General features: G+C 44.8%; 1 pseudogene; it reads left to right on the top strand.

Moving 5' to 3' along the window:
- The first annotated feature begins 9872 nt into the window (after positions 1-9872).
- On the top strand, positions 9873-10895 carry LOC104985427 (annotated as a pseudogene).
- The last annotated feature ends 369 nt before the right edge of the window (positions 10896-11264 follow it).

The raw sequence follows: 11264 nt of genomic DNA on the forward strand, positions 1-11264 counted from the left end.
TTTAGCAGGGTGACCCACTTAAAACCTAGCTTGGATTTTACTTTTTACCGCAAAACACATTGAATGTTTCCCTGGCTTATGTTTGGGTTAGAGAATAAAAGGTGAGGAAGGGAAATTATTCCTCCTCCATCACGAATAAAATGTCCTCTTTCTTCCCCGGCCTCTTGGTGGGGGTCTGGTCTCCCTTTCGATGTTACTATTTCCTATTGTTTTGAAAGCAGAAAGCCAGCAATGCTATCTAGGGTCAACGTGGTGAAGCTGCCTGGGGGGGACTCACTGTTTTGAGGGTCTGAATCCTTCCATCACTGCCCCAGTGTCCTACTGACCAGAAAGGGGGATAAAGGAGCTCTTTAATACATACAGTGCTGAAAAGGGAGGTGACGATGCCAGGTGTATGGCTGTGGATCCACATAAGAGGAAAATGGGATAAATAGTGGTTCTGCTTGGCAAGACCTGGGTTCCTGAACCCATTTCTGATCTGATTCCCCTGGCTGAAGTCCCAGTAGAAATAGCTCTTCTAGGAGGGACAGGACCAGGAGCATCAGGCCCTGGATACTAAGTGAGAGGCACCTGGAGCTGGCCTTGCAGTACAAAGAGTGGAGATATCCTGTCTCCCAGCACAGTGGCTGCCATGTGCGGAGCTGGACCGGGCCTGGGGTTGGCATCACCACCAATGACCCAGAAACATCATTGGCCCTAGAGCACCAAAAGGCCATGAACGGAGCAAAGACAGCAGTGGTACTAGAAGGCAGGGTAGATCCCAGTGGTCTCCTAGTCAATGGGGAAGTTGGGCTGACTTTTTCCTCCAAAGAGTTGTGATTTTGAGGTTTGCATTTTGTGTAATAGTTCCTGGGGAGGCAGGTTCCCCAGGGGGAAGATAACTGGTATCACTTCCAATATGGCAGCAGGTGGGGAGGAAACAGGAAGTGGGGCAAGAGCCTGGGCCTCTTCTGACTTGACCTGAGGATGTAAGGGAGAGGGAACATCTTTGGACAAGAGTGTCGTCAAGCTCTCCAAAGCAGGTAGTCAAAGCCCCTAGGAGTTAAGAGAACATTAGCAATGTCCTCATTTTTCAGAAGAAAAAAAAAAAAAAATCTAGCATGCCTTCTTCTGAGTGACCCACAGTATTTCCTCAACAGCCCCAGGAAAGCAACGGCCTGAGCAAAGGAGATGAAATTTTTAAGTGTGAATTGCTTTTATATTCAGATGAAAACTACTAAACCCGGTTCGTGTTGTAAAATATAATAAAACATACAGAATATCTAATGACATGGAAAGATGTTCCCCACATAGGGCCTCATGAAAAAGCAGGTTCATTCCTGGATTTTCAGTGTGATCTCCTTTCATAGCACTAGGTAGATAGATCTCTGCCGAGGGAAAAGTCAGAAAGATGTATTCCAACATGCTCCCTGTGCTTACTCTTTGGTGCAATAATGGGTGCTTTTTATTTCTCCATTCTGTTTGTCTGCACTGTTTGAATATTTTTATGATAAACAGGTATTGCTTTTGTAGTAAGGAACAAGTGCAACGTAGGTTTTTATTTTTAAAAACCGAGAGCAAATCTAAACAACAACAAGAAACCCTGCCGCCTTTGTGTTCAGGACGGCGGAGATGGTGGAGCTCTTTCATCTTTTGGGGGTGTGGATGTCAGGGCTGGAGGACAATGACTCAAAGGCGGTGGGAACGCAGCCTGCGGAACAAGTTTCAAACAGGAAAGCTCTTGTGGGTGACCCCTGAGGTCAGCTGCAGAGCTTACTGCAGATTCCACAAAGAGAGAAAGAGGATCCAAAAAGGCATGGGGTGGGGTCGGTTGGGCAGGCGTGGCCCAGTTTAAACAAAACAGCTTTGATGTGGGTCCCAGTGGGCTGGCACGGGAAAGAGGGGGCCTGCTTTCTCCCCCAGCCATCAGGGAGTCATAAACATCTATCTCCAGAGGGAAGATCCATCAGCTTTGCATCAACCACAAAGGAAAGATTTACAGTACAGAAATATGATCAAGCATATGCTTGGAAGGTTTCTGTTTTTCTCTTTCTCACACTGTAAATAGAGATGCTTTGTTTTTCTCTCATTCCTGGTGATGTTTATAATGAGTTTTACAGACACAGAGTGATGTTTGGTGCTGACAATGTGCTTTCCTTACATCCATCAGGAGGGTGAGGCATATGGACTCTGCTGTTCCCCACTCTTGAGATGATGGGGAGCAGCTGAGGTACAGGGTTCTGGGTGTGCTGGAGATCTATCTGCTGGCCCAAAATTCCTACAGAGCACACAGTCTGTCCTTCTAGGCCCAGGCAACACGACCTCAGGGAGGTGTGGCTCATGGGGGTGGGAGGGGGGAGAAATACACCTGGCCCCATATTGTGGATCAGTTACCTAAAGGAATACCTTGGGAGGTGATGGGGTTCATTTTAAGTCCAAACCTCTTGAAAGCCCTTTCATTAAGCAGTGGAGCACCAAGACCTTGACGTGGAGACAAACATTTGTTGGTTCAGATCCATGCTCTGCTGTAGACTGGTTGTGTGATCTTAGAAAGTGTAAGAAGTTTCCTGGAAACTTTAAAAAAAATTGATCTACAATAGATTTATAGTGTTGTGTTAGTTGTAAAATCTCAGAAATGTATCTCGGGGGAATCCAGTTGTTTATGTCTCATCAGACCAAGAGGCAAGTGATAGATAAGAAGTGATTTATTAGAATAGGATGCTTGTGAGGCTTACAAGCAGGTGGCACAGAAGTACCTTGCCAAGAACTTAGTGGGCTACACTTCTATAATCAAAGGAAATGGGGAGGGGAAGAAGACACCTTCTTCCTCCTTCTTGCGTAGATGTCACACTTCCATCATCAACTCCTCCTCCATGGCAGGTGGTCAGGTTGGGATTGTCACGGTGCAATGGAAACAACCCAAAGGGCAGTAATGTATACTAAAGTATGGTAAAGCACCTCAGGTTTTAGTATAATGTCACTTTTGCTTATATTTTTGTCTTTAGTGTGCATAGAGGAGCATGTCCTAGGAATCAGTAACTTACTGACATCAGTGGGCAGGATGTAGCACTGTCTCGGGGGCATGTCTCATGTTTCCATTGCATGGGTTTGTTGCTAAGTAAGCCCGCTTGGTTTTGTGGTTAAGCAAACTTGCTTTGAGTGATGTTTAACTTAGAGGGCTCTCCCATACTTTTTTCTCTACTTACAATTCCCTAGTGAAATTAGCTATTTAATCACCTACTTTGTGTCTTTACTCTGTCCCTATCAGTTTCAAGTGTTCAGGTGTAGAGCAATGTAACACACACACACACACACACATGTGTATATGCATATATGTGTGTATATATGTATATGTGTATATATATATATATATACTCTTTTTCAGATTCTTTTCCATTCTAGGTTATTACAAGATCTTGAATATAGTTCCCTGTGCTACAGAATAGGCCCTATCATTTATCTATTTTATATATAGTTAGTGTGTACCTGCTGATCCCAAGCTCCTAATTTATCTCCCCTTACCCTTTCCCCTTTGATAACCATAAGCTTGTCTTCTAAGTCTGTGAATCTCTTTTTGTTTTGTAAGTAAGTTCATCTGTATCATTTTTTTTAGATTCCATATATAAACGATGTCATATGATGTTTGTCTTTCTCCCTCTGACTTACTTCACTTACTGCAGTATGATAATCTCTAGGTCCATCCTCGTTACTAAAAATGGCAGCATCTCATTCCTTTTCACGGCAGAGTAACACTCCATTTTGTAAATGTACCACAGCTTCTTTATCCGTTCATCTACCAAAGACTTACCTTTCGACCTCTGTGCGCCAGGGATGCAGCCTTCTTGCACCGGGGGTGGTACAGAGTGTGCAAGCGAGAAGTCCTGGCAGCGCTTCAGCGGAGGTTGTGCTGGTGGCTCCGGCACCCCAGAGTGAGGCGCTAGTAAGGCCACCTAAGCAGGACTTGCAAGGGGGGTACAAACCCCACCTGAGCACCTACTCAGGAGAGAGTGCTGAGGTGTCTGTGCACCTCCCTCAGAACCTCATGGGTGAAAACATACAGGTCAGAAGCCATTACATATATATTTTTAATACTGTTTGCTAATGTGACAGGCAGAAAATGAAATCTTGTCATTTGAGTTGCATTAGCAACTTTGATTATTGTAAAATGTAACATTTATTAGCATGTTTATTGACCATTGATATTTCTCCCTTGCTCTTGACCTCTTCATGGTCTCCAATTTTTCCATTAGCCTCTCAGGCCAGTTAAATTTAACTGTGTGTTTTAATGTTCCCCAGGCTTCAAAAGAAGAGACACAGTTCAGAATAGCACTGACTTCCAGCTCAGTAGAAAAGCAACCTGGGGAGCCCCACACTTCCCCTTCCCACAGGGAAATCAGAGCCTGTGTTCATTCCTTTCCCTGTAGACTCTTTTCAGGTTTAACAAAACAACAGGAGGTAGAAGAAATCAACAGTCAAGGACAAAAAATGCTGAAGAAAAAAGGCAAAACCACCACAGATCTTCAAGAAGGGAAAATGAGTTTCGTGGAAGATGGGCCCGTTTTGTTGCCATGTGGCTCCCAGAGAAGAAAGGGATGGATTCCTGTCATTCTGCAGAAAGGGTAGGACCCCAGAGACAATTTCTTCCACCTTTTAAGTGTAAGCTATTTGTACCCCTCGCCCCCAGCAAGGCATCAAGGAGTTTCCCTGGTGGCTTAAATGGTAAAGAATCTACCTGCAATGCAGAAGACCTGGGTTCAATCCCTGGGTTGGGAAGATCCCCTGGAGAAGGAAAGCAACCCACTCAGTGTTCTTGCCTGGAGACTCCCCATGGACAGAGGAGCCTGGCGGGCTACAGGCCACGGGGTCGCAGAGTCAGACACGACTGAGCGACTAAGCTCACACAGCACACAACACAAGGCGTCAGGAAACAACTCCAGCACAGTCAACAGCATTCTCAGGGCCTGACTCAACATTTTTAGAGAAAGGTCTTAAATTATTTTGTCATCAAAGCAAACTCAGTTCCGGCTCTCAACAGAGGATAGAAGAGCTGTGTGGCTACAGAGCTTTACCAAGGAGACCTCGGGTTTGAAGAATCCTGTAAAACAAAATGTCTGTTCCTCTCACCATTTCTTACCTTCAGAGAATTTCTGAGGCTTATGTAATGGAAGGTCAAGGGAATAAAAACTCACTCACTGTCTTCCCTTGGTTCGGTCAATATGATATGAGGGGTGGGTAGGAGAAGCCTCACCATTGTTCTTATTTTACCTTTTGCCCCACAAAGTCTTTGAAATTCCCAAATCTTTCAAAATTCTCCCAACCCAACATAGATGATCACTTTGGTGAACACTAGTGAAGTGGAAGTGAAATGGAAGTGTTAGTCACTCAGTCAGGTACAGCTCTGCGATCCCATGGGCTGTAGCCTGCCAGGCTTCTCTGTCCATGGAATTCTCCAGGCAGTAGTACTCTCTAATAAATTAAGGTTGCAAGAAAGAAACCAGAATCCTTGGCTATTTTAGAAGCTTTCTGGAGCCTGTTTCCATGAGCTCTTGTTCCAGAAAATAATTAGCAGCAAATGGAAGTACTGTAGGAAAACCTGGGGAACACTGGGCAGTGTCCATGGACCATTAACGAGGAACAGTTTCTTGGAAAAATGGAGCCAGCATCTTGTACCAGGTACATTTTTCTGCTTGATTTCTGGTTGGGTGCTTGGAAGAGATAAAATTAAAATTTGGCTTTCCTAGAGCAGGAGAGTCCCTATCACTTAAGGAAGAAGGAATAGGATATTTCTGTGATCTTCTCTCTGCAGTCATGCCTGTTCAGCTGCTCCCCAAGCCACACTGTGTTGGGTCAAACAATTTAGTGAATGTCTTTGTTGATTGTGGCTGCCATAACAAACAATGGGAATTGTGGCTTAAACAATGGGAATTTATTTTCTCACTATTATGGAGGCTAGAAGTCCAAGGTGAGAGTGCCAGCATGGTTGGGTTCCCATGAGAGCCCCCTTTCGGGTTTGATAGCCATCTTCTCACCGTGCCCCCACTTGGAAGTGAGAGGTCGAGGGGAGAGACGGAGGAAGAGAGGGAGGTGGGGAGAGAGAGACAGAGAGAGAGAGCAGGAGAGTGGGGAGGGGAGGGAGAGAGAGAGAGACAGAGATAGAGGGAGGGAGGCAGGAAGAGAAGGAGTGAGAGAGAGGAGGGAAGAAAGGAGACAGGGAGGGAGAGAGAGATACAGAGACAGAGAGAGAGAGGGAGAGGGGGAGGGGAGGGAGACGGAGAGAGGGAGAGGGAGGAGGGAGGGCTTGATGTGTCTCTTCTTTAAGGGCACTAATCCCATCATGAGGCCCCACCCTCATGATCTCATTTAACCTAATTACCTCCCTAAGGCCCCACCTCCAAATACTAACACACTGGGGGTTAGGGCTTCGGCACGAATTCAACATGAAATTTTTTCAGGGATGGGACACAATTTCACAGTCCACAGCAGTGAAGTTGATGAAAACAGCGTTGAAGTCCTGCTGTATCAATCATTCTCCTTTGGGGGCCTTGCTCCTCCTCCTGTCCTGTCTCTATGCCCACCATGTCTTGGCTCCCCACATGCAGGGTATGCCCTGAGGGGGAAATACTCTTCGGTACCTTGCCAGCTGAGACAAGCAGCTGCAGCGGTGGCCTATCTCCTCATCATAAAAGCGATGTTGGCTCTAATTTTGTAAGTTGTCACTGTTTCTTTAGCATGCCTCATGGCCCACCATGGTTCTGTGCCTTGAACCAAGCCAATCTCTCTGGTGAACAAGATGACCAGGTCCTCCAGCCCCATCTTAGGAACCACCGGACCAGAAGAGAACAATTTTTTTTTTCTTGGCAAATGGTCAAGTAATACATATTAAACATTTTGTGTGCATATGTGCATGCTAAGTCACTTCAGTCATGTCTGGCTCTGCAATCCTATAGACTGTAGCCTACCAGGCTCCTCTGTCCATGGGATTCTCCAGGCACGAATATTGGAATAGGTTGCCATGCACTCCTTCAGGGGATCTTGCCGACCCAGGGATCGAACCCATGTCTCTTGAGTCTCTGGCATTGGCAGGTGGGTTCTTTACCACTTTGGCACCACCTGGGTGCCAAAAGGTTTTGTGGATCATAACTAATCAGTTCTGTCTTTGCACCATGATAGCAGCCATAGACAATATGTAAATGATTACAGTATGGCTGTTTTCCAATAAAACATTATTTACAAAAAAAAAAAAATAGGCTTGGGCCAATCTGGCCCAAGGCTCCTAGTCTCCAACCTTGACTCCCTCTTACCCTCTGTCCTGCTCCCTCTCTGCTCCCTCCTTTCCAACACTGAACGGTTAAGTATTTGTTTGATTGTCTTCATCTCTGTTCTCATGACTAGTGTCTTTGTCTCTGCCTTTAGATCTTTACATGTCTTCAGGTGGGAGTAGTTTGGATGGCCCCATATCTGAGTGAACCCATGATGGGATGGGAGCTGGCCCCCTTGTCTGTGTGAGACAAAGGCCAGTCAGATAGAACAGGGCAACGACTGCGTGGTTTTCTCTCTGCTTTGGACTATTTCAGGAACTTGGATGCCCTTTTCAGTGCATTCCATCCCTGGGAAGAATCTGGAACCCATAGATCAATGGCCATCAGTCTAGTCCTGGTTGCCAGGCACCTGTAGCTATGGTAATCTGCCAGATATCTCAATTTAGATCTTGATTTAAGAATCTCTGGGAGAGGAAGAAGATGACAGGTTTCTAACAAGCTAATTTACTCACTGAGCAAGATTAACCGTGGTGGCTGGACACCCCAGTCTCAGAAAGACATAGAGCCTTGCTCCACATGTCAGCCGAGCTCCTGAGGGGTCTGTTGAGTGATGAGCAATCTGACAGGTGTTACTTCTCCCATAAGGACCTTCACTCCTGGAGGTCCATCCATCACTGCTTCTAAGGTCCTAGGCACCATGGCCTTTGTACCTAGATGGCTCTCCCTGATCCCACCTCTGCCCTCCATGTCCACCATATTTCATCTCAATCAAGCAGAGAATGTAATCCTTTGAAATCAAAATGGAGCTTGATCTTTGCTCAAGATCCTGAGGCAGTTCCCCAGAGTAAAAGCCAAAGTCTTGACAAATACCTATAAGGCCCAGATGATCTGACAGCTTCTTCAACTCATTCCTCATTTTTGATTTTTAAATTTTACTTTATTTTTACAATATTGTGTTAGTTTCAGTTATACAGCAAAGTGATTCAGGTGAGATTTTTTTTTTTTCAGATTTTTTCCATTGTAGATTATTACAAGATATTGAGTATAGTTCTCTGTGCTGTACAGTAGGTTACCTATTTTATATATAGTAGTGTGTATATGTTAATCCCAAGTTCTTAATTTATTCCCCCCACCTTTTCCCTTTGTGTGTTAATCACTCATTCGGGTCCGACTCTTTGAGACCCAAGGACTATAGACCACTAGGCTCTTCTGTCCATGGGATTCCGGAGTGGGTAACCATTCCCTTCTACAAGGGATCTACCTGACCCAGAGGTCAAACCCTGGTCTCTTGCATTGCAGGCAGACTCTTTACCACCTGAGCCATAAGGGAAGCCCTCCTTTTCCCTGTGGTAACCATAAATTTGTTTTCTAAGTCTGTGACGCTCTTTCTGTTTTGTAAATAAGTTCATTTGTATCATTTTTTTTAGAGTCTGCATATAAGTGATAGCATATGATATTTGTCTTCCTCTGTCTGACTTTGCCCGGTGTGATCCCCTCTAGGTCCATCCGTATTGCTGCAGATCCACCCACTGCTCTCCCAGCTTCATCACTCTCCTCGCCGCGGGCTCCACGGAGGCCACATTCTACCGCACAGTACTCACACTCATCAGTTAAGGCCTTTCCACCCTCTGCAAGGTTCGGCCTTTGCTGCTTTCAGGTCTCTGTTCAAATATCACCTTGTCAGTGAAGCCTTCCCAACTCCTTTACTTAAAACAACACCCTCCCCTACTACTCTGTCACTCTCTGAGCCTCTCATCCTGATGTATTTTTCCCCAGTGCACTTATACTAACATACTGTATATTTCCTTATTTATCCATGTATTATCGCACTTGTCCACTAGAATGTAAAACTCCAGGAGGGCAAGGAAGTAATCTACTTGACTTAAAATTTTATCTCCAGGACCTACAACATTTAATTTAAGATTAAATTAGAACATTAAATTTAAAATTTTATCTCCAAGACCTGTTATTTGATACATAACGAGTCCATATACACATATATACATATGGGTGTCTATGTATATATATCTACATATATCTATAATATACATAGGGTTGGACAGAAAGTTCATTTTGGATTTTCCATATTATCTTACAGAAAAACGTGAATGAGCTTTTTGGCTAACTCAATATGTGTGTGTGTGTGCACATGTGTATATTTCGGTGAATGAGTGGGTGAATTCATGACTGATCAAAATAACCTGTGGATTTTCTCTATGTCCCGTAAGTTTTTCTCTTAATAAATGGTTCACGTGCATGGATGCATCCTTTTTTAGGTAGATAGAAAGTCATTGGGACCATAAAAAACTATAGGATCATTAGTTCTGGTGAGAGAGGCAGAATAAATGACTTCCTATCCAAACAGGATCTAGTTTTTATTTTTATTTTTTTCAGGATCTAGCTTTGTTTGGAGATTGTAAATCCTGGATAAGGTTCTTTCATATAACTGTGCTTTTTTACACTGCACTATATTTTACCTTAATTCTTTGCTCACAGACATGAATAAAATACTTATTTTACAGCAATAGGGAGTGAGCTGGGTTAACCTTCCCCCAAGTATGCTTCATGGAACATTAAATCTAGAGAGTGCGCTCTGCATCTGGGGACACCGAGTGCATTGCACCCAGCCCAGTTTCTTTCAAAATGTCTACCATTCTTGAAATTCTGCCCAAGCTCACCTTATAGGGTGATCACTTCACACCTCCAAGTGCACATGGGTTAGTCAAAGCACACACCAACTTTCATGCTGAGTGGGATGCTCTGAACATTGAGACAACCATCAAGACCAAAGGTGTGGATGAGGTCACCATTGTCAACATCCTGACCAACCGCAGCAATGAACAGAGCCAGGATATCACCTTCGCCTGCCAGTGAAGGACCAAGAAGGAACTTGCATCAGCACTGAAGTCAGCCTTGTCTCTGCCACCTGGAGGCGGTGATTTTGGGCCTATTGAAAATACCTGCTCTGTATGCTGCTCCTGAGCTGAATGCATCCATGAAGGGACTGGGGGTTGATGAGGACTCTCTCATTGAGATCATCTGCTCAAGGACCAACCAGGAGCTGCAGGAAATCAACAGAGTCTACATGGAAATGTACAAGACCGGTCTGGAGAGGGACATTGTTTCTAACACATCTGGCGACTTCCACAAGCTGATGGTTGCCCTCACAAAGGGTGGAAGAGCAGAGAATGGCTCTGTTGTTGATTATGAACTGACTGACCAGGACTCCCGCTATCTCTATGATGCTGGTGTGAAGAGGAAAGAAACTAATGTTCCCTAGTGTATCAGCATCATGATTGAGTGGAGCGGGTGTCACTTCCTGAAAGTATTTGAAAGGTACCAGAGCTACAGCCCTGATGACATGCTGGAGAGCATCAAGAAGGAGGTCAAAGGTGACCTGGAAAATGTTTTCCTGAACCTGGTCCAGTGCACTCAGAACAAGCCCCTGTATTTTGCTGACAGACTGTACGTCTCCATGAATGGCTAGGGCACTCGTGGTAAAGTCCTGATTAGAATCCCCCACAGTGGCATGGACATGTTGAAAATAAGATCTGATTTCAAGTAAAGTTCGGCAAGTCCCTGTACTACTACATTCAGCAAGACACCAAGGGCGACTACTAGAAAGCGCTGCTGAACCTGCGTGGTGGGGGTGACTGAACCCCACAACAGCCTGAGCATCCAGGGTGGCTGCTCCGTGCTCCAGCTAACAGTTCCACACAGTCGGCTTGGGCTAACAGCCCCTGTGCCCATCCTTGGGAGGGTGACGTTAGTGCTGCCCGCCCCACCCACTCTTTTGTTAGTTTAGTTGCCTCCACATCACCTGACTTTCCCATCTAGTCCCTCTTTATAGCCAAAGAAATGAACATGCCAAGGATTTGGAAGTGAAATCTATGATGTGAACACTGTGTCTCTTGAGTACTGTGTCATAAACAGATGAATAAACTGAATTTTTTTTTTAATTTATTTATTTTTTAGTTGACGGATAATTGCTTTACAGAATTTTGTTGTTTTCTGTCAAACCTGAGC

This window comes from Bison bison, unplaced genomic scaffold (genome assembly GCF_000754665.1).
Source record: "Bison bison bison isolate TAMUID 2011002044 unplaced genomic scaffold, Bison_UMD1.0 scf7180017864043, whole genome shotgun sequence".
Classification (NCBI taxonomy): domain Eukaryota; kingdom Metazoa; phylum Chordata; class Mammalia; order Artiodactyla; family Bovidae; genus Bison; species Bison bison.